This window comes from Schistocerca nitens, chromosome 9, assembly GCF_023898315.1.
Source record: "Schistocerca nitens isolate TAMUIC-IGC-003100 chromosome 9, iqSchNite1.1, whole genome shotgun sequence".
Lineage (NCBI taxonomy): Eukaryota > Metazoa > Arthropoda > Insecta > Orthoptera > Acrididae > Schistocerca > Schistocerca nitens.
Window position 1 is genome coordinate 432,816,755 of NC_064622.1, and position 25,170 is coordinate 432,841,924.

At 44.0% G+C, this 25,170-nt stretch overlaps 1 protein-coding gene across 1 annotated transcript in view; it reads right to left on the reverse strand.

Annotated features, from left to right (window-relative positions):
* The window catches only part of LOC126204422 (rab-like protein 2A), a 188,110-nt gene that overhangs the window by 2,010 nt on the left and 160,930 nt on the right, over window positions 1-25,170 (reverse strand). The gene's annotated exons all lie outside the window — the stretch shown is intronic.

The following is a 25,170-nucleotide window of genomic DNA, read 5'->3' on the forward strand; positions in this document are numbered from 1 at the left end:
CATCCCTCAGACAGAAAGCTGTCGTTGTCAACGGATCCTTGTGAGCGAAGACTGATTTATTTCTCTGTATTTTTGGTGCTGTTGGCTGAATTCCAGCCATTATTCTCCATAGATGTTGGCTGAAGTTCGTTGTGGTTTCTTCATTTAGGTGGTGTCTTGATTTGTAGAAAATAAGCTGAGTCGGAAGTCTTGGTTGTTCTCCATATACCAGTCGTGCTACAGAGCAGTCCACGTCCACTTTAAAGTCCATTGCTCTCCCCTGCACATTATAGCTGCCTTCAAAGTTCTGTGGAACCTTTCTACCACCCAGTTGTTTAAGGGATGGCAACTAGTGGTTCTAATATGTGAGCAGCCACATAGGTGTAGAAGCTCCCCGGAACAGTAATGACTCGAAATGCTTCCATGATTTGTTGTTATCGTCTCAGGCTGGATCTCATGATCCAGCCACTGACAAAAGCTCTTGCCACTGTTTCTGTGTCTTCTCTGTGATGAGTATGGCTTCCAGCCAGTGAGCAAACCAATCACTATTAACAAATAATTATACTGTCCAGAGCTGAGCAATGGTCACTCGAGGTCGAAACGAACATGCGTGAAACGTGCTTTGGCATGTTGATGGTGCCCAATGTTACTGATATATGCCTGTCAATTTTGGATTGACATCTATCGCTTGATTGACCCTAGTTTCACCAATTTTTTTGATGCCCAGCCAGATCACCTTCTTTGTGAGGAACCTGATAGTAGCTCTCACTCCCGAATATGCTAAGTTATGGTAAGCCTCAAATATCTGACCCCAGCTCTTTTTCAGTATACATGCACCACACACTACAGGTTGTGGAATGTGTCGCGCCAATACGAAGTTTATAATTTTGGCGTGTAAACATGCAAAAGGTTGAGGCTGGACATGTGCTGTACAAACAGCAAGTGTAATCGCTGTCATTCTGTTGTTGCCCCACTATGCGTGAGTGAGAACAAGACAGCTGCAATGTTTTTTATTGCGGCTGATGTGTCTCATGTCTGTGGTGAACTGAGAGATGTACTCCACCTGTCAATATTGTCTAGGCAAGCCATGTGCTATGTAAAGAAAACCATTAAAGGAGCATGGACCATGTAGATAGTGAAACGCTTGCCTTCCATGGAGCCTCTGAAGTGTTGTACTGTAGTGTAGATTACGTACGGGTCTCTATTGCACTCCACCTGTTTTGTGATCAATCTGCAAAAAAAAAAAAAAAAAAAAGTTAGAGGCTGCTAGGCTCCTTTTACCAACTGCTGTAATGCTGCTCATTGCTCTGGAGTCCAATTTATTCTCTGTCTGCCTAACATACACAATCAATAAAAGTTTTGCATCACCCCAGTTCCCACAACTCCTGAAGATGACTGTGGATATTGTATCACAGACACAGTCCCTTTGACTTTTCAGAGATGTCACTAAATCCGCCCAAAGATGTAAACAACCATGCATGAGGCAGGGAGTCCGACGGCTGATCAGTTCCAGTCATTCCACCAGGAAGGAGGTACATAGCTCATGTTGTCTGTAGTTGAACCATGCCTAGACGGTCAATACCGCGGTTTGATCGCGTCCGCATTGTTACTTCGTGCCAGGGAAGAGCTCTTAACAAGGGAAGTGCCCAGGCGCCTCGGAGTGAACCAAAGCGATGTTATTCAGACGTGGAGGAGATACAGAGAGACACGAACTGTCGTTGACATGCTTCGCTCAGGCTGCCAAAGGGCTACTACTGCTACCTACGGATTATGGTTCTGAGGAGCCCTGACAGCAACGCCACCATGTTGAATAACTCTATTTGTGCAGCCAGGACGTCATTATTGGAACAAGGTGGGCCTCATTCCAAAGTACCTTTATCCGAGATGGCGGCGATGACGTCATCCAAGGTGGTGGCTGTAACGTCAATCAAGATGGCGGATTTTGGCGAGAAGTTTGAATTTTGGTGGGAAAGTGCCACGTCCCCCTCCCCAGCATGATAATGCACCACACCCTGGTTATTTCTACTAAGCAAAGAAAATGGCGGGAAATAAGGACATGTCTTTATTATTTAACGAATTTCAAGCAGGTGTGTTCTCCATTGGGTCTGGACTTCAACTGTCTTAGTTCATATCAGTGCCACCAGAGGGTACTCTACTGCCGTCAGATCATGACGCAAGTACTGCTAGCCAAGATAACGGCACCCACTGTGTTCACCGCGAGCTCCAGAGCCCATGTGACTCAGTTCATATCGTGACCACCAGATGGCGCTAATGTGAAGTCGAGTGATGACATAAGATCATCTGCTCTCTCTCGCGCGCGCGTTATAACCGGACACGCGCCGCATCAGCGGCCCGCATGCGATCAATTACATCACAGCCTGAAGCCCGCACCTTTATACTCGTGCCAGACATAGTATTCTGTAAATTTGCTAACTAAAGTGACACCAACATCGCTCATCAATTACCTAAGTACTTAATTCCATTTCAATTTTAATCATATTCAATAAATCAATGTACAATTTCAATAGTCAATGATCAAATGAGAAGTTCCGCATTTTCCCACTATCAGATTCATTCATGGCCTAGCACCCTCCACCCCTAGAATACTGCACTCCTATCGACTACTCCATTAGTCACGTGATTAGACTTCATAGAACCTAGGACTTGGAATAAATTTTCACCAATGCCACACCCACCCAGATTTGGAATCTAATAGTTAAATTCTCCACCACGATCCTCAACCCAGCACAACTCCCCTTACCGCCCCACGTAGGTGGGCTAACGTTTACTAACATGCACTAACGTGCACTAACCTGTACTAAAGTGCAAAGCGCATGATGTCATCCAAGATGGTGGGGCGAAATGGCAGGAAAACAGATCTGAACACAAGTCTCCACCACGAGATTTACTGTCCAACTGACATAGTAGACATTACTGCCATCAGATCGTACTGTCATCCCTCCTATGACCTAATCCCAGATTGTGGTCTGTAGGGGCAGCAATTATGCTAAAATTACTCAGGAAGCGCTAGGCTGCTGGGGAGAGTAAGGAAAGAGTCCACACTATTTACTATCGAACATTTTATTTCGAGATCGAATATATTTATCACACTGAGGCAAAACACTCTCCATCTTATACTTCCGCTCTCAATACACAGTCTGCAGACACACAAACAACTCCTAATTTGAAACTTCCTGTCAGATTAAAACTATGTGCCAGACCGAGACGCGAACTTGGGACCTTTGCCTTTCGCGGGCAAGTGCTCTACCATCTGAGCTACCCAAGCATGACTCATGCCCCATCCTCACAGCTTTACTTCTGCCAGTATCTCGTCTCCCACCTTCCAAACTTTACAGAAGCACTCCAGCGTACACTCCACTGCAGAGTGAAAATCTCATTCTGAAAACTCCTAATTTACACAAATAATTTAAGTACAGACATTCAAAATCCTCCTAAATAATTCAGCACAGTTATGTCTAGACACTCTCAGTACTTGTAAACTGTCCAAATAACTCATAGCACAGCCTACAGACTTGCTCGCAAAATAATTCAATCAATGCGCGCAAGCACCCTCTGCAAACCCCTCTCAAGTAGAGCGCACAGATAGCTCAAGGACGTGGCGTGGCCTTCAGCTGTCAACCCACGCACAGGCCTCTGCCCAGGTCCCGCAAGCATGGGGCGGCGAGATCTCATTCATACTCCATTTCTGAGAAATTCCTACCCAAATATGTGTTCACCTAGACACATGTGCTGATGTGATGGGGCGGGAGCACAGCCGAGAGCTGCAGCCGAATGCAGGCGAAAGTTGTATGTAGGCGCCATTGATATGCGACTGGAATGGGGCCGGCTTATTTACAGTGTGCACTCCAAGCAGGACCACGCGTGTGGGGTGCTCCTCGCTACCCTCACTCTAACTGCGGTCCAGCGAAGACGCTGCAGAAATCCATTCCAGAATAGCAGAATATGCTTTCTCCTTAGCGATTCTAACGGACCATAACTGATGTTTGACTGATGCTTCGCTGCGTGTAGCTACATACCATCGCAAGACGCATCTAGCAACGTTATCAATCTTGTACTCAAGTCACATTGCTATCTAAAATAATAACCAAGTCTAACTCTAGTAAATTCCATAGTCCCTCAGAAATACTTAACGTGCGCTTTTGTGCTAGTTTTCGTCTTCTGTCAGCTTTTATGCACGGAAATTCTTGCTGTAACAGAACCTCTTTACGAAAATAACGCACAATAATGTCCAATGTAGTCTTCCTCGTGGACCTAACCCCATCACCTTATACCACCCCTTCTCTCAGCATACGCAAATGTTCGCACAGCTATGTAGAGGCTCCTATATCCCAGCAGAAACGATGGAGCATTATGATTAGCTCTTATAGAGTTTACCCGACGAATTACTGATGCCGCTGGTATCGAAGGATTATCCACCTATTCTTTCGGGGCGTTTCAGAGGTAAAATTATTTTGCACAGATCGCTAAAGTGCATTACAATTAAACCCTTAAAATTGTCTACAGATCATAAAATACATACTATACTCAGAAGAACATTCGAAGCCAGGAATATATTTACCATTATAATTAGAATTAAACATTACAATTGCTCCTACAGTCTCACACCGATAGGGAAGAACATCAGTCTTTCCTGTCATTCTACAGACATGACATTCAACGGTAATTAACTATTTTACACTGATCACCATATTGCACCGACAACTAAACCTCGCGAAGTTGTCTACAGATGATCAAATACATACGAGATTCGCAAGGATATTGGACCGTGAAACCGATCTCCATCTCGGCAACATATCACCGAGTACCGTATCGATCTAGTAAACATGCAATTCATATCCCCCACCATACAAAATCATCCCTTTTACATCAGCGAACCGAAGTCACTCTCAGAATTGATGTACAAAGACACACTCGTCTCCCCATCGGTACAAACCCGCTACTCTCTCTGGTCCGGATCTGCCTGCTTGCTTGCGTTTCTACAGGCATCTCCAGACTCTGGGATAACATGAACACACCTATTTTCACCATAATATTGTATCGCTTTCGCCGTAATTCTCTATATCAAGCACACAGCAGTAGCCCCCCTATCGCTCACGCAACATAATTCCGAAGATATACACTGGAAATTATTTCTCTACAAACCCGAAACTTTATCTACGTGGAGCGTGCTCTAGACCACTGAGTAACTAGAAACAAACACATTAAATATCATATTTCCACTCTCGAATACCGAAGTCTATCATGTAACAGATCCCACATCATCCATATAGTTTAGAAATCAACTAAGGTCTTTCCCATGTCTAGAGAACAGGCAAACGTGTCTCCCACACACCACATTCGATCTTGTCTCAACTAAACAAACGCGCGAAATGTTCACAAACAGTCAACCGAACAATTTACATGGGAGGGAATATCACTCCATCGCAATCATACCATCTTCTCAAAGTTCCACTTGATCACGAAAGCCGCCCAGCACACACTAAGTATTAGTTCGCTATCTGGTCATCTAGACAATGGAAAAGTTAACTCATATACATTCCTACAATCCAAGAGGCCTTTGCATTCGCACGGATGCTGCTGTTAACAACAAACGTGAATCATTACCACCATGGACTTTGCATACATGGAATCATTTCGGAAAACCGTATATCTTTATCATTATACGTTGAATTAAATGTTACGATCGCGCTCTCAATTGAACGGCATTCGAGAATGAGCGAAGTATCGGAAATACACCCTCTTGTCGGCAGTGGCTCTGGAAATAGCTGTACCTTCCTTATAACTGGACATACTCCCCCCCCCCCTTTCGCTATCACAGTACTCTAAGTCAAATCCTTACCTTCCCTACAACAGGGCATAGTCATCTCCTTTCCACAAACACATATACTTTATAAACCTGATGCTCAAATGCGAACATATCACCCACTCATCAATATTACTACGTATATTACTTCGTCAATAACTGATTGCCTACCATACCAAATAATACTGATCGAAAATCAGCGATGGGCATGCATCTCTCGTAAGTTCTTCTTTCGAGTCCTACCACTGTGTCCTAGAAAGAGACACGTAACCGGCGAGATGTTAAAGAAAAAACCGATCCCAGCAACTACTGCATGTTACTCTCACAATCAATCATGTTTCTACAGGTGCACACAAGTACCCATATTAAAAACTATACCTGCTTTACGAATCCAGGTACAACATTACCTCTGAATGGGATGGTTTTTCTGGACAAATACCGTGATGGTGATTGTAGAAATACGTATTATCAGCCAACGATGCAGCCTAGGGATAAAATCACTGAACTTGGCACCGAGTTATAGGCGATGTCTGAGAAGGAACACAAACAGTAGTAGTAGATGTTGTGCTGACTGAGGTCGTAAGAAGAAAAAATGTACACTAGCTTCTCAGATCTCTAGTGTTACGCTATATGTTCGAAATGATGTCAGTCATTTGGAATCACCTCTCACCATTCAAGCACATACATGCATCGGATTACAACCACTACTCAATCATATTCTGGATCCATTAATGGTGTTGCCTTGTCAGAACACAAGTATTGGAATTCCACAGTGATTGAATGCAAGCCTGCCAGAGATAGAATAATATTAGTGAAATTCAACACTAGACCTCACAAGATAATTGTAGTACAGGCATATGCACTGATTTCAACAGCTGATGATGAAGTGTTAGAAGAATTTTATGAGTCTCTTTTTAATACCTACAGTCAATAACCAAAAGCGAAGTTGCCATACTGCAAGGACATTTTAATGCTAAGATAGGGAAGTGAGACTCATCGAATGAAGTACTTGGCTATCATAGTTTTAGATAAAGAAATGACCATTGATATCGACGAGTTCAGTTCTACCAGGAAAATAAGTTTGTTACATCGAATACCTGCTTCCATCACCATCCACGAAGACTATGTACCGGGGCCTCACCAGGTAGAACACACCAAAATGAGACTGACTATTATTTGATTGGCTTAAGACGGAGATCGTCAGTTTAAAAAATAGGACTCATCCTGGTGCTGACTGTGATTCTGCGTCTTGAACTGAGAATTAAACTGTCGAAATATAAAGGGATACCTCCAAAAGCAAAAAGTTTAGAGAAAAAAGCTGAAAATCAAATCAAATTTTTGGGAATGGAGTCCAAGAAACATTCCCGACCTATCAGTAGGATAACATGATATCTGCAGAGAAATGGAATCTGCTGAAGAAGACACTAGTTAAAACATCTGAGGAAGTAGTCAAGGATAGGAAAGGGTGAAGAAGAAAATAACTGGCTTACTGACGAAACCATTGAGGGCAGAAAAGTATTGAAGAGGAATTACACCAATGAAAACGTAAGAGAATTGAGAAACTCCGAGACTGCAATGAGACAAGATACATATTCAATGAAATAAAGAAACTAACAAGATTCTCCAAACCAACATAGCACTAGCTGTTGATTAGTGGCGAACGTAATGCAACAAGTTGTACATGAATAAAAATGGAAAACTTCGCTGTGCAAAGACCCCAGTAGAGAAAGAACCGAATATCTTAAAAGAAGAAGTCCGAAAAGCTATAATTAAATTGAAAAACAACGAAGCACCTAGATCTGATGTTATTACTGCTGAAATGATAAAAGAACCTTGAGATTTTGGTTTGAAGTTCATACATGAAATATGTGACAGCATATGGACTAACAGAACATGGATAGAGGTGTGGACCATGTCCACAATGGTTACCTTTCATAAGAATGAAAACGCACAGCGCTGTGAAAACTGAAGAATCATTTCATTAATGTCACATGCCAGCAAGATTCTTCTAAATGTCATTCATGAACGTCTCAGAACTTCCCCAGATAAGGAAACACTGCCAGATCAAGCTGCGTTTGCGCATAATAAAGGAACACGAGAGCAGAGTCTCAATGTCAGACAGATAACTGAAAAATGTAGGGCATTCAACACCCATTAGTTCTTTGTCTCTTGGACTACAACGAAGCTTTTGACTGTGTTCGATGGAAAGAACTGTGGAGCGTGCTAGCAGAAATGGACATTCCTGATCGTGTTATTACCATTATCATAAACCTCTACTCTGATGATAACGCAATAATCAGACTAGTTAAAGCTATTTCAAGCCGTTTTGAACTATGTAAAGGAGTTAGACACCCGTGCATTCTATCGTTTCCATTTAATATCTACAGAGAACATGGTATGAGAAAAGGTCTTCATGGCTGGACTGGTGGGGTCCGAATTGGAGGACGAAAAATCAGTAATTTAATATTTGCTGATGACACCACACAGTGCGCAGAATCGCATGTGGAAATGAAGGAACTATTGGGTGGAGTTAAAAAGGAGAAAACGAGAAACTTGGATTGTCAGTTAATGCTCAAAAGGCCAAGATTACGATAATTGGTAGAGGTGAGTCACTACCAGCTAATGATGTATTATCAAAATATAAGAAGTTCATCACTGTGTCTACCTGGGCTCGGTGGTTTAGAAAAAGGGTGGTCTTATACAGGAAATATTGACATAGGATTGTTCTGGGTAGGGATGCTGCATCAAAGCTGGCATTGATGTGGAAAGACCGCGCACTAACCAGACATACTAGATTGAGAGTGCTGAAATCTCTGGTGTTTCCAGTTCTCCTTGATATGGATCTCCTGAGTTATGGGCAATACCTTAAGAGGATCGCAAAAGAATTGGTGCTTTTGAGATGTGGACATATAGCAGGTTGCTGACAATGTCATGGATGGACGAAAGGACCAACAAATCGATCCTTCATGAACCCAGAAGGGGGGGGGGGGGAGGAGAGGGGAGAATAAGTTGTCCAGTACTTGATTCCAGCGAATCCTGCGGTTCTTTATTCACATAACTCATCGACAGGAGGATTAACTGGAAATGAAGATCATTCAAGGCACAGCCGAAGGGAAAATATTGCAGGGAAGACCACCAACAGGATGACGTTCACCGGGCATTCGTCATACCCACACCCTGCCATCGGATCGCCACATTGTGTACGTGATTCGTCACTCCACACAACGTTTTTCCACTGTTAAGTCGTCCAATGTTTACGATCCTTACGGGGAGCGACGTGTAGACAACCTCCAAGATGGTGCTCCCCGGGCAACGCTGCAGTAAAATGCAACGGCAAAAAGTCTACACAATTCCGGCGAGCGGACGCTCAAATGCCTCCCGGCCCACAAGAAGGCAAACTTCAGAAGCGGAATTACTCCACGAAGATGGTGAGAGTGTGCCACTTCAATATAGAAGGCTACACAAGGACGAAAGGAGAAATCCTTGAAAAAATTGTAACAAGAGAAAGAGTAAGTGTCGTACTCTTGCAGGAGACACACCTGACGGATGAAAACATCGAACGATTATGCATACCAGGATTCACCAATGTGGGATACTCAGGACACGACAAACATGGTATGGCGACCCTGGTGAAAAATGAGCTTCTAGGAAACCTCGAGAACAATGTGGAATCGGTTCCACACGCAATAGGCATTAAACTGGGAGAGATGACAATGTACAATGTCTACAAACCACCTTCGCAGCAATGGCCTATAGGAATCCTACCGCAGGCTAATCATCCAGCAATCTATGCCGGCGACTTTAATTCCCAGCACACCAGATGGGGATATCAGAGATCTACTCCGGAAGGCGTTGGACTAAGTGACTGGGCTGACAACCGGACCTACACCTCCTGTTTGATCCCAAGGACAGAGCGTCCTTCAATTCAAAAGTATGGGGCACAAAGACGACACCTGACCTGACCTTTGTCACACGCGGCGCAACGGGCGTACCAATGCAAGCTACAAGAAGAGTCATCAAAGCTTTCCCATGGAGCCAACACCTCCCGATTATTGTGGAGATCGGCCTTTCCATCCCGATCATAAATAGCCCCCCGATTCCACGGTGGAATCTGAGAAAAGCAGACTGGGGGAAATATAAATATTTTATTGACAAGACAATAAATCGAATACCACCAAGTCCAGAGAACTACCAAAGGTTTGTAAACCTGATATATAAAGGGGCCCAAAAGACTATCCCCCGAGGGGCCCGGAGGGAATACATTCCTTGCTGGTCAGAGGAGTGCGAGTCATTGTTAGAGCAGTATGAGAGGAGTGGGGAGGACGAGACTGCAGAACGACTGATCAACACTATGAACGAGGAACGTAGGAACAGGTGGAAGATGGCAATGGAGAATCTGGACTTTACCCATTCTAGCAGGAAGAGCTGGGGTCTACTACGGAAACTGGGTGGTGCCACAACACCACGAAGATCGGCCGCGGGTGTGGGCCCACCCGAAATAGCGACTGCCATGAAACAGACCTCCAAAATACGCCTGAAGACTGAGGAGAAGAAAAGGATCTCCAGGAACCTAACCAAGGAATTAGCCAATAATCCAACTAATCTAGATATTGTCAAAGCAGTAGACGTCGAGGAGATTACCCAGGCCCTAACACTAATGAAAACAGTGAAAGCAGCCGGACCCGACGAAATACTCCCAGAATTTCTGAGGGAGCTGGGACCCATTGGGAGGAAATGGATAGCCAAGCTCTTCATAGAATGCATTAAATCAGGTGCACTCCCGAAGTTATGGAAAGAAGCTAAGGTAATAGCGGTACTGAAACCAGGGAAGGATGGAGATAATCCAAAGAACTACAGACCGATCTCACTGCTTTGTACCTCTTACAAACTATTTGAGAGAATATTACTGGCGAGACTAGCACCATACATTGAGGTGAACCTCCCGGACTATCAAGCAGGGTTCCGTGTGGGAAGGAACTGCTGTGAACAAGTCTTGTCCCTTACAACATATATAGAGAAAGGCTATCAGAACAAGCTGAAAACGGGCCTGGTATTAATAGATCTTACATCAGCCTATGACACTGTCTGGACTGAAGGACTACTGCTCAAGCTTACTCGAATTATCAAATGTAATCAGACATACACATTACTAAAATATATGCTGACAGGCAGGAAGATCAAGGTCTATCTCCATGGAAAGAGCAGCAAAAGCATGGTCATAAACAATGGCCTGCCGCAGGGGTCAGCCCTGGCGCCAACCCTTTTTAATTTATACATATCTGATATGCTGAGCACCAGGTCGCGTAAATTTGCGTATGCGGATGATCTGGCCATCGCCCACCAAAGCAAAAATTTCGAAGATATTGAAAAAACATTGAATGCGGACCTTGAAGCGCTGAACACCTACTACCTTAAGTGGTATTTGCGTCCCAACCCCAATAAAACGACCAGTACCATAATGCACCTTAATAACAGAGCTTCAAGCAGGAAACTACAGCTTTCCCTGAATGACCGGCATATCAGACATGAAGATAAGCCCAAATATCTGGGAGTAAAATTAGACCGTACACTAACGTTTAGCTCCCATCTGGAAGACACCAAACAGAAATTAAAGTCTCGAAATGCCATTATGTCTAAACTGGCCGGAACATCATGGGGGTGCGGAGCTAATACACTAAGGACGTCAGAATTAGCCCTCGTGTACAGCGTGGCTGAATATTGTTCACCAGTCTGGGCGAAAAGTGCGCATGTAAATAAAGTAGACACCCAATTGAAAGAGACGATGAGAATTATCTCAGGCACACTTAGGGCTACCCCATATGACTGGTTCCCAGTCCTTGCCAACATAGAACCTCCTGATATAAGGCGCTCCATGGCGACCTCAAGAATATATAGGAAGATCGTACACAATCCAGAACTCCCTATACACCAAGACTTATCACTCATCAACAGGCTAAAATCTAGGTCCCCCTTTTGGAAGATTGGCAGGGAATTACAGGACTTCGACCCAAAGCTAGCCTGGGGGAAATCATGGCGCAAAGGGACACACAAGAACCAAAAGCTTATCGATGACCCCAGCAAGAAGATAAATGGTTTTGATCTCCCTCGGAAGCTCTGGGTTGCCTTAAATCGCCTTAGAACAAGCGTGGGAAGATGCAAACATCTAATGAGTAAGTGGGGACTTGCGGAGAGTCCCGTGTGTGAATGTGGAGAAATCCAGACAATGGACCACCTACTGGTGTGTGAAGTGGTAGGACATAGTGGTGAACTGAAGGACATACATTACTTGCCTGACCTAGCCATAGATTGGCTCAAAACTATAAGTAGCATTGTGTAGTGTTGTAATTTCCTGGTGGATTGTAATGACACTGTAATACAAAATTGTTGAGGCTTTCGTGGCCACTTGTTGACAAACTGCCTATTGGCTTCTGTCTCGGGTTCTTCGGCCGACGTTCATCTAATGATTTTTCTGACGTTTCGCCAGCACGAGTGGCTGGCATTGTCAAAGCTTCACCCTCCATTGCCGGTGGTGAACTGGAGCCGAGCTCGCGGGCGCAGGCTATATGTACCTGGCGCGCCAACGTCCGAGGGCTTCTCCGCGGTCATTTCCGGTGCGGTTCTCCTCTTGGACACAGCGTGTATCGAAAACCGACTCACACGGACCGATACCTGCACAAACTGTCAAACCACCACCCGAGCCAGAAAAGAGGCATGATTAGTACGCTCGTAACGAGAGCAGGACGAATATGTGAGCCGCAACACCTCAAACGAGAAATGCAACACCTGGAAACTGTCCTGAGGAGCAATGGTTACTTCACAAATTATATTAGAAGTGTAACAGAGCCCAAACCTCGGCGAAGTAAGGAACCGGAAAAAGAATTGTCGGGTACGGCCTTTCTGCCATACATTCCCAGAGTGACGGACAGAATCGGACGTATATTGCGCAAACATGGCGTAAAGACGATTTTCAAACCGACAAGGAAGATCAAAGAGTGTCTTAGATCGGCGAAGGAGAAAAGAGACCCACTTGCAATGTCGGGAATATACCGCATACCATGCACATGCGGGAAAGTTTATGTCGGAATGACTGGACGATCCATTAACACCAGGATCAAAGAGCATAAGCGACATTGCAGGTTGGGGCAGGTGGAGAAATCGGCCGTGGCAGAGCACGCACTGAATGAGACCGACCATGTAATAAAATTCGCCGACACGGAAGTTCTGGCTGTAGAGAAGCACTATCACACGCGCTTGTCCAGAGAAGCTGTAGAAATACAAAAACACGCGAACAGTTTGAACAAGAAAGAGGAAAGCCTTAAGGTCAACGGATCCTGGCTTCCCGTACTGCAGCGAACGACCGTCGCAGGTAGCAAGAGGAGAACCGCACCGGAAATGACCGCGGAGAAGCCCTCGGACGTTGGCGCGCCAGGTACATATAGCCTGCGCCCGCGAGCTCGGCTCCAGTTCACCACCGACAATGGAGGGTGAAGCTTTGACAATGCCAGCCACTCGTGCTGGCGAAACGTCAGAAAAATCATTAGATGAACGTCGGCCGAAGAACCCGAGACAGAAGCCAATAGGCAGTTTGTCACACTGTAATATTTGCCTTGTATATGCCGAACGAATAAATAAATAAAATACGATCCTTACACCAACCGAGGCGTCGTTGGAATTTACCGGCTTGATGTGCGGCTTGTGAGCAGCCACGCGACCATGAAATCCAAGGTTTTTTACCTCCCGCCTAGCTGTCATAATACTTGCAATGGATCCTGATGCAGTTTAGAATTCCTGTCTGATTGTCTGGATAGAAGATGTCTGCCTATTACACATTACGACCCTCTTCAACTGTTGGCGGTCTCTGTCAGTCAACAAACGAGGTCGGCTGTGCTGTACGTGTCCCTTCACGTTTCCACTTCACTATCACATCGGAAACAGTGGACCTCGGGATGTTTAGGAGTGTGAAAATCTCACGTATAGACGTATGACACAAGTGACACCCAATCACCTGACCACATTCGAAGTCCGTGAGTTCCGCGGAGCGCCCCACTCTGCTCTCTCACGATGTCTAATGACTACAGAGGTTGCTGATATGGAGCACCTGGCAGTAGGTGGCACCACAGTGCACCTAATATGAAAAGCGTATGTTTTTGGGGGTGTCTGGATACTTTCGATCACATTATGTATGTTCAGTGTAACAGTAAGGGCTAATCGAGAAATCAACACGTAAAAATGGAATTATCAATACACCGTGTTCAAATTCTCTGTCATCAATAGAAAACTTCAGAAATGTCTGAGGATGTATGGGTTTTCTTTTATGGCCAGCTGCACTAGTAATTCTCAAGCTATTTATTGGAGATACTGGAAAATTTGCTATGCTGTATAACTGCTCTTGTAATTTCAGCGAAATTGCAATCCTGTCCAAAAAAATTCTAAGCATAATTCACAGATTGCAACTGATACGGCAGGCATTGAGATATCATTCATAATAATGTCACATTCTCACAATAAATCTTGTTTTACGTCATGGTCATTATCATATCAGACAGCATTTATAACACCGTCTGACCCATTGTGTGGTTGTGTCGTTTCGAATCACATCGTATTTGAAACTAAACTCAGTTTTCTGGGTAACGGTACGATAGCACCCTTTCATCATGATTCATTGCTACAGGTGACATATCGTGTCTTCGTTTGTCATACTGTGCCGAATAATGTTCTTTACTTTGTAGGCATGCTTTATTCACGTAACGATTACCTACCTCCTGCCTATCATTTTCATGTTCCATTCAGTTCTTCTGTGATTATTGTTATTGCAGTGTCGTTCCTGCTGCGAATCCGAATTTTTAATCCATAGCTTATTTTGGTTTCCTTCCTGTACTCATCACTCTTCATTGATGACTTCCATGTGAACAAACGTCAATAACACTTATTTCAAAATCATAGTGTGGCCTTGATACAGATGAAGCGGAGGAAGTTCATCGAGAGTCTTGCCGTGTGTTGGCCAGAGGTACACCAATGAAGAGTAACATCTCGCCCATAGAGAGGATAGCCCTCCGTAACTTACGAGCAGATGTGGGTACAGTAGTCTTAAAATCTGACAAAGGAAACGCTACAGTCCTCATACCAAGGGATGACTATATTAATAAGATGAATGTTTTATTATATGACTCAACGTATCGCAAAATCGATAAGGATCCCAAGAGCCGAGTGGTGCCAAAAACAGCAGACCTTTTATCAAATAGTTCTCTGCCGAAGGAGGTCATCAACAGACTGAAACCAAACAGTTCAGTTCCACCTAGGCAATATGGACTGTCTAAGATCCACAAATAAAATGTGCCGTTACGTCCAATTGTGAGCAACATTGGAGCAGCCACCTACTACCTAGCAAAATTCTTGGCATCTTTGCTCAAACCAGTGGTAGGCAAGTGTGCACATCACATAAAGAATTCTAGTGATTTTATCTGCCGACTTCAGTCACTACAGCTGCAAAGTAACGACATATTGGTCAGTCTTGATGTGGTTTCTCTTTTCACAAAGGTGCCTCTTGTGGACTCATTACACCTCATTGGCAATATGTTTGGTACAGACATTACAGCGTTGTTTGAGCACACTCTCTCCTCTACATATTTTATATTTAACAACGAATTTTACGAACAACCTGACGGTGTCGCCATGGGGAGTCCTTTGTCTCCTCTGGTGGCCAATCTTTTTATGGATGATTTTGAGAAGAGAGCACTCGACTCTGCCACTTTTAAACCGAGAGTATTTTGGCGATACGTTGACGACACTTTTATAGTGTGGCTTCATGGTCTGGACCGTCTCCAAGAATTTTTACGTCATACATGGAAACATAAAGTTTACCATGGAGATAGAGAAAGATAGTTGCTTGCCATTTTTAGACGTCTTGGTGCGATGTAAGAGTGACGGCACACTTGTTCACTCGGTGTACAGAAAGCCCACTCGTACAGACCTGTATCCGCAAGCTACTAGTTGCCACCATCCAGCACAAACAATGGGCGTTCCTCAAAACCTTAATCCATCGTGCCCGTACCATCTCTGACAGTCTTCAAGCGGAACTGGAACACCTGCCAAAAGTATTTCTGAAGAATGGCTTTTCAACTAGGCAAGTGAACAGAGTGATACAGACCTACAAACGACGGAACAACGAAGAAGAAGAGGCCTTCAGGTCGACTGCTTATCTACCATTTATTGGGAATATTTCTTCACAGATAGGCAGAATATTGAGAAAGTATCAAGTGAGAGTCATCTTTCGCCCTCCTTCCAAAATTTCATCACTGGTGGGATCCGTTAAAGACGACCTGGGCCTGCGTAAATCAGGTGTTTACAAGATTCCATGTGAATGCGGCAAATCATGTATAGGGCAACAACATGAACTGTGCAGGAACACATCGTGGAACACCAACGGCATACTCGTCTTCTCCAACCCACCAAGTCCGCAATCGCAGAACATTGTATTTCCACAGACCATTCCATGAATTACAACGACACAAAAATTTTGGACCATACATTAAACTTTTGGAGCTCGATTATCAATGAATCTGTGGAAATAAGATTGTCCGACAACGAGACTCTCATCAATCATGTTAGCGGTTATCAGCTAAACTCTGCTTGGAATCCTGTTATAGAGAAACTTCGTAGTCAACGTAGTTATCTGCATAAAGATGAAAATCGACCTGATATCGATACGCCAAGCTTTCACCGTGGAGGGCGCGAGGTGCAGCGCACGGAGTTGTTTTGAACGCGAACGCTGAGCAACGCATGCGCAATGTCATCTCAGTATGGCTTTAAATGGCAGAGCTCAGCGCGTGCCTGCCAGTACTACTACAGTGGTCCTGATCTAAAGAAGGCCAGAAGACTCTCCGCCGAAATATCGTGGCAGGACGTTTCTGACATCCGGCAATTCTCCCGTGTTTTTATGGAACAACCAGTATGCTGGGAAAGCTTTAAACATCACATCAAGCAGAATTATACTTTGCTAAATGCTAGTTGATAGGCATAATGAACACACTTTTTCATGCATGAGTGTTACATATTACAAATCAGAATGAAGTAATAGTTACTAATTTAGAATTTTAATTAAATTTTTTGAACATTCTTGTTCTACAGCTGTACTTAAGTCCTTCATCATTTCATTTAATCTAACTTCCTCATCAGTTTACAACATGAGTTATCAGAGCCAGAAACACTCCTATTATAACACTGGAAAGCTACAGTAAAAATCCTTCAAATTGAACAACAACACTAAGAAATTAAAAAAAAAAAAGAATTGAGTACTTCAGTATTCATTTGCATCTACAGACTGAAAAGATATATACAATACACATGGCATTAATGGAAAATGTATAATGTATTTTATTGCACAGGCACAGGCTACTTTGACAACAGTTGTCCTAAAAAATTAACCAGCTCAAGTAGATTAAATACTTCTAAATGTTGTATTGCAAATAGAATGAAATGGTCATACAAGAGAAAAGATAGACACAGATAATAATAGTGTTTGATTACATTACAAATTGTCTAAATGATCAATCCATTTTTACCACTGTAGGCTGTCAGTTGTATTCCTTTAATTCATTATTAATATAAATTATGTTACTGTCCAGTTTGTCCCTAGGTCGTTATCAGATGTCCACATTATAGCACCAAAAGTTCAATAAATAGGTAAGACATATTAGTGGATAACATTACACTCTGCTATTACAGTTGTTGTTTAATTTAATTAGATGATTTTAGTGATGTTTATATCATATTTAAGAAATGTTTGTTTGTGTTATGTGGGTGCACACACACACACACACACACACACACAAATATCGAATGCCATAGATATCGTCTTGCACATACCATTCAGCTTACAAGAATGACTTCCACAGCACGTCACGTAGGTAGCTTATAGGCTCTTGCACATTTGTTCAGCAGCGTACCATGTACTTTTCTCCACTCATACACACAAGTAATTGTTACAAATCATGGAAAGCATGCATCAACCGAAGAACATGCCAAATCTGTCATTTATCTGAGACAAAGTTATTGTCAGACGGAACTGCGGTCATGTGATCATACCCTTGCGTAACTATCGTTAATTCTTATTAAACTTCATTCACAGTATATATAATCATAATAGGCACAATTAGACTTTCGTTATTGCTGCTATCTTGCTACATGGTCTTATCACATCAGGGCTACATGCCAATGCTGAAAATATGAGGTCATTTTTTTAAAGAAAGGAATAGGACCATATAGCAACAATGAAGCTATAACGAAAGTTTAATTATGTCTATGTAAGAAGTTTAATAAGAATTAACGACATGTATGCAAGACAGTGGTCACATAACTACACCTTCCTGTGGCAATAACTTGTTCTTTGCGAAATTACATGTCTTAGAATGCTCATTGTTTGATACATGTTTACCGCGATTTGTAACAGTTATGCGCGTGTATTAGTGTGGAAAAGTACACATTATGCTATTAAATGAATGTGCAAAGGCCAGTAAACCACCTATTAATAATGGATTTTGGCTAAGTGACGTGTTGTGAAAGCTGTTCTTATGAGATGATTGGTGTGAGCAAGATCGTACATGTAACATCCGACATGTGTATGTGTGGTAACGTGTCTGTCCCTACATAAACCGAAACAAACATTTTTAAATGTGACACACATATCACCAATATTGTGTACATAATGTAAACAATACTTGTGTTACGCAAGCATAATGTTATCCACTCATACACTCCTGGAAATTGAAATAAGAACACCGTGAATTCATTGTCCCAGGAAGAGGAAACTTTATTGACACATTCCTGGGGTCAGATACATCACATGATCACACTGACAGAACCACAGGCACATAGACACAGGCAACAGAGCATGCACAATGTCGGCACTAGTACAGTGTATTTCCACCTTTCGCAGCAATGCAGGCTGCTATTCTCCCATGGAGACGATCGTAGAGATGCTGGATGTAGTCCTGTGGAACGGCTTGCCATGCCATTTCCACCTGGCGCCTCAGTTGGACCAGCGTTCGTGCTGGACGTGCAGACCGCGTGAGACGACGCTTCATCCAGTCCCAAACATGCTCAATGGGGGACAGATCCGGAGATCTTGCTGGCCAGGGTAGTTGACTTACACCTTCTAGAGCACGTTGGGTGGCACGGGATACATGCGGACGTGCATTGTCCTGTTGGAACAGCAAGTTCCCTTGCCGGTCTAGGAATGGTAGAACGATGGGTTCGATGACGGTTTGGATGTACCGTGCACTATTCAGTGTCCCCTCGACGATCACCGGTGGTGTACGGCCAGTGTAGGAGATCGCTCCCCACACCATGATGCCGGGTGTTGGCCCTGTGTGCCTCGGTCGTATGCAGTCCTGATTGTGGCGCTCACCTGCACGGCGCCAAACACGCATACGACCATCATTGGCACCAAGGCAGAAGCGACTCTCATCGCTGAAGACGACACGTCTCCATTCGTCCCTCCATTCACGCCTGTCGCGACACCACTGGAGGCGGGCTGCACGATGTTGGGGCGTGAGCGGAAGACGGCCTAACGGTGTGCGGGACCGTAGCCCAGCTTCATGGAGACGGTTGCGAATGGTCCTCGCCGATACCCCAGGAGCAACAGTGTCCCTAATTTGCTGGGAAGTGGCGGTGCGGTCCCCTACGGCACTGCGTAGGATCCTACGGTCTTGGCGTGCATCCGTGCGTCGCTGCGGTCCGGTCCCAGGTCGACGGGCACGTGCACCTTCCGCAGACCACTGGCGACAACATCGATGTACTGTGGAGACCTCACGCCCCACGTGTTGAGCAATTCGGCGGTACGTCCACCCGGCCTCCCGCATGCCCACTATACGCCCTCGCTCAAAGTCCGTCAACTGCACATACGGTTCACGTCCACGCTGTCGCGGCATGCTACCAGTGTTAAAGACTGCGATGGAGCTCCGTATGCCACGGCAAACTGGCTGACACTGACGGCGGCGGTGCACAAATGCTGCGCAGCTAGCGCCATTCGACGGCCAACACCGCGGTTCCTGGTGTGTCCGCTGTGCCGTGCGTGTGATCATTGCTTGTACAGCCCTCTCGCAGTGTCCGGAGCAAGTATGGTGGGTCTGACACACCGGTGTCAATGTGTTCTTTTTTCCATTTCCAGGAGTGTATGTCTCACTTATTTACTGTACTTTTGGTACTATATTGCAGACATTTGACAGTTAAGACTGAAATTGGCCAATAACGTAATTTATATAAATGGTGCATTAAAGGACTAAAACTGACTGCCTACTATGGTTAAAATTGTTCTGTCATTTAGACGATACATTGAGGCTATGGACTCCTATGGTTAAAATTGTTCTGTCATTTAGACGATACATTGAGGCTATGGACTCCTACATGAAAAACTTAAAAATTGTGTTCTAAAAAATTCCAAGCAAAGTTGTCCAAGCATCGAAATGTATCTACTTTTAAGGAAAAATGCGATTCTTCCTGCAGCAACATAGAATTATTTGATACACAGTGAGAAGTTACATGTAGAAAAGAAATCCTTTGAATGAGGATATTTTTTAGAGGAAAATAATAAACTCATTAAAGATAATTTCGAAATGGCACACACTTTTAGTAAGCTTTTTTGGTTGGAAGCAGATAATTTATGTCTGAATATTTCGAAAACAAAGTCGATAAATTATAATTCCTACTTTCTTATTAGTTTTATTCGACTTCTGTAGAACAACTACCACTGCTCCTGAATATAGTTATTTGTTTGTAACGGAAGCTTACGGCACAGCGGTGTTTGGAATGCTGGTTGAAATTGCTTGATAAATTCTTGTGTGTGACCGATTGCAGGAGACACTGCAGGTGTGTTTGCCAGCAGTCTATCGCTTATATATGGTGTCATTGCAGCCAACGGCCGTGCTGCAATGGTAACTCCGGTTCCCGTCAGATCACCGATGTTAAGTGCTGTCAGGCTTGGATAGCGCTTGTGTGGATCACCGTTCGGGTCTGCCAAGTGCTGTTGGCAAGTGGGGTGCACTCAGCCCTTGTGGGGCCAACTGAGAAGCTACTTGATTGAGAAGTAGGGGCACCGCTCACCAAAACTGACAACGGCTGGGAGAGCAGTGTGCTGATACGATGCCCCTGCGTATCCGCATCCGGTGACGCCTATAATCTGAGGATGAAATGGCGGCCGGTCGAGGTTGGAACAGGTCCAACAGGTAACTGAAGACATAGGATGCTACTCTGAGATGAGGAATTTGGCACAAGAGAGCAATTCGTGGTGAGCTATGTAAAACCTCAGAAGACAGATGAGTAAAAAATAATAACTTATTGGTGTCTGAGAGCACTATGGTCAAGTTCTGATGGTTAATACTAGGGTGTACGAGATAGCCTAAATAAAACGAATTGGAAAACTATTACTGTAATATATGAAAGAAGAATTCAAGAAGTATTTCAGAAATATAGACTGATTAGATGTACCTAACACCATTGGTGTTAATTAAAATTATAGTGTACTCTGTAAGTCAATTATAGTCTTCTGTGAAAACTGTGTTTCTAAGACATTTACTGGTGGACGTTGAATCAGAGCAGTCATCAGGGCATCAAAATGTTTGTAATATCAAGAAAAAATAAGTTCCTTCAGCGACAACATAATGTAACGTTTTATATGGCTGCAAGTATACACCATTCCTTGTAGACACATTTGACAGTCCACACTGATATACCAACAAATGAGGCAACTAAATTTCATCTCTTTCAATCAACGGTCCTTTGGAAATTCTAAAGAACTTCAGCTTCTTTTATACAGGATCCATTGCCTTAATGTCCTATGCTTCTGATATTTCTTTCTTTTGTCTGCAGTTCATAACACAACCTTTCTGTCAGAATTAACATCTGTCCCTGAAAATACCCCACAGTTACAAATTTGGTTACGAAATCTCTGTCTTACCATTATATAATCTGTCTGAATCCTCTCAATGTCTCCAGATCCCTTCCACGTAGTAAACCTTCTTTCATGATTCTGAACTGTTACCAATTCTTTTATTAATTTTTTTTATTTTGCTTTCGGTAGCTAACGGCCATTTAGCCAAAGCTGTTGCAATGGTTAAATTATACCGGTCCAAATTCTGCCAGATGGTTTGCCTTCTCATTCCGTTCCCCTCGTCCATATTCACCTACCATTTTTTCTTTTTTTCGTTTTCCCGTTACCTAATTGGAGTTCTCCATCACAATTACATTATCCTCTTTTTTAACGAACTGAGTAGTTTCTTTAGGATTTTGTGTTGACAAAAATCAGCACAAGTCCTGACTTTCCTGCCATCTCATTTCACTAATTCTCAGTATGTCTAAATTCAGCTTCCGATTTCTGCTTCTAAATTCTCCAACTTGTATAGCCGATCAAGAAATCTAGACGTCCTCTCGTGGTCGTGCGGTAGCGTTCTCGCTTCCCACGCCCGGGTTCCCGGGTTCGATTCCCGGCGGGGTCAGGGATTTTCTCTGCCTCGTGATGGCTGGGTGTTGTGTGCTGTCCTTAGGTTAGTTAGGTTTAAGTAGTTCTAAGTTCTAGGGGACTTATGACCACAGCAGTTGAGTCCCATAGTGCTCAGAGCCATTTGAACCAACCAATCTAGACGTCCCACCTTCCGGCCTGTAGAATGCCAGATTTGTTTTTCCTAACGCCTACACCTCCCCAAGCAATCTGAATGAGAGAGTATTTTACTTTCAGAATATTTTACCCAAGATGATGCCATCGTCACTAACCAACAGAGTAGAGCAGCACGTCCTCCGCAAACATTACGGCTGTAGTTTCGCCAGGCTTTCAGATGTTGACAGTAGCAACATAGCAAGGCTACGTTGGCTAATGTACCAAGAGCAGGACAGCCTGTCACCTAGACGGAAACTTCTGAAAAGTCTGATGCTCCTCTTTAGGAATCACTAGTCTCTCTACAGATAACCCTTACCTTACGGCTACCTGCATTCCTGAGACACGCAAGCCACTCTTCTGCGTCAAGGTGTACGGTATGTAGAACCATTCGGAAGAAAGCAGAAATACAATACAGGGACTAAAACGTTATCTACAATTTGCACAGAAACCAGACTACACTTGTGAGAGTCTAAGGGCGTGTAAGTGAAGCAGTACTTGTGAAGGAACGGAGAAAGGTTTGTAGCGCTTCAGCTATTTTATTCAATTTGTACTTTAAACAAGTAGAAAAGGAAACCAAGGGTGAATTTGGGAAGGGACTTAAAATTCAGGATGAAGAAATACAAGAATGCGAGGTTCCCTGGTGACATTTCAGATCTTCAGAGACAGCACGGGACTTGGGAACTCAAGTGATGCTGTAAGATGACTACAGTGTGGGGCAAATAAAAGTGCCCCGGAGGATTGGACGTGAATGTATGCACATAACCACACCCTGCCACATGGTCCACGCCGCTTCAGAGCGTGGTGCAGACTGTGTCAGTGTGAACGGAGCAGTGCTAAGGGAACGATGGTACCTACAGTGGAGCAGCGGGCGTCTGTTGTGGAAAATTACGTGACAACAAAGTCGAGGAAACGGTGTGGTCAGTTGTTTGCGGAGTAGTTTAATGGTGTACCAGCAAAGAGTGCGTGCAAACTATTATTCCGAAAAGGCATCAGACATGACCTGTTTTGAACGACGCATGAAACGTTCCGAAACGTGCTCGCACATCGGAAAATGTAGCTGCAGTTCAGCTGAAAAAGCTTCAGAGTGTTACCAAATCAACTCGACACCTGTCGTAAGAGAGCAGCATATCACGTCGCTCATGCGGACGGAAATTGGAAATTTGTGGTAAGATCTTCGAACTGCTAAGGTCATTGGTCCCTCAGCTTACACACTACTTAATCTAACTTAATCTAAGTTACACTAAGAACAACACGCATACCCATGCCCGAGGGACAACTCGAACCTCCGACGGAGGGAGCCGCGCGGACCGTGACAAGACGCCTCAGATCATGAGGACGAATACTTCACTTGGACCTGTACATGCATCCCTACCGAGTGTCTGTTGTTCATGCATTAAAACCAGCAGATGCTCCTCAGCGCTGCCAGTTTTGTGAGTGGCTGTTCACTGAGATAAAAATGAATCATGGATCTGTACTTTATATCTGACGAAGTATAATTTCATCTGAGTGGCTCTGTCAACCCACAGGGTGGTTTCTGAGCGGCGGAGAATCCTCATAACTTCCATGAAACACTATTGCACGTTCAGAACGGTGGGGTTTGGTGTGCAGTATCTGCACGCCGCATTATTTGTCCCATCTTCTTTCATCAGATGCTGACTTCGGCGCGTTACATTGCCAACATTTTGAAACCATTTGTGGTAGCATTAACGGAGAGGGAAAAGATCTCCAGTTACTTCCAACATGATGGAGCAACTGCCCATACAATTGCGAAAACCTTGGAGCACATTTAGACAATCTTCACGCCTGATGGTGTTGTTAGCAGAGATCAGTCTGGTCGCAGCCCTAGCTGTCCAACAAGGTCAGCTGATCTGTCAGTGTGCGATTACTTCGTGTGAGGAGCCCACAGCAACCCTCATCGTCTTGAAGAACTGCAGCAGAACATTTCGGATGAGACTGCAGCAATTCCAGCAGTCCTGGTTCGATCCATCTTCGGCAATTTGCCCACCAGGGCCCCAAAAGTGCCAAGAGATGAATAGTGGTCAACATCTGCTATAGTCTGGTTAGTACTGCTTTCCACTGCCGTGTTTCTTTGTACTCTGGGAGTGTGTTTCAAAAATGGCTCTGAGCACTATGGGACTCAACTGCTGTGGTTATCAGTCCCCTAGAACTTAGAACTACTTAAACCTAACTAACCTAAGGACATCACACACATCCATGCCCGAGGCAGGATTCGAACCTGCGACCGTAGCAGTCCCACGGTTCCGGACTGCGCGCCTAGAACCGCGAGACCACCGCGGCCGGCGAGTGTGTTTCTCCAGGACGCTCTTATTTGCCCACTCTGTATAAACAAAACTAAAATAACAGTAATGAAATGTAATCTAATTAAATCAAGCTGTTCTTAGAGAATCACATTATGAAATATGATACAAAAAGTAGGAGATCAGCTTTGCTACTGGGGTAGGAACAAAAACGTTTCTGAAAAAGAGAAATTTATTAACATCGGAAAATAAATGTAAGTGTTAAAAAGTGTGGTGTGCGTACTGTAAGACCTTCGGTACACACACCATCAGATTATTTGACTTGTCGCTCTAACGAAGTAGGCGAGTGTCAGCAATATGTCTCGTAGTCTTATCGTGGCGTGTTGATCTTCTGCCGTTAGGTCAGACGATAGAAATACCACTTGCACGCTTAGAGTAGCAGATTGATGGTGACCAAATTT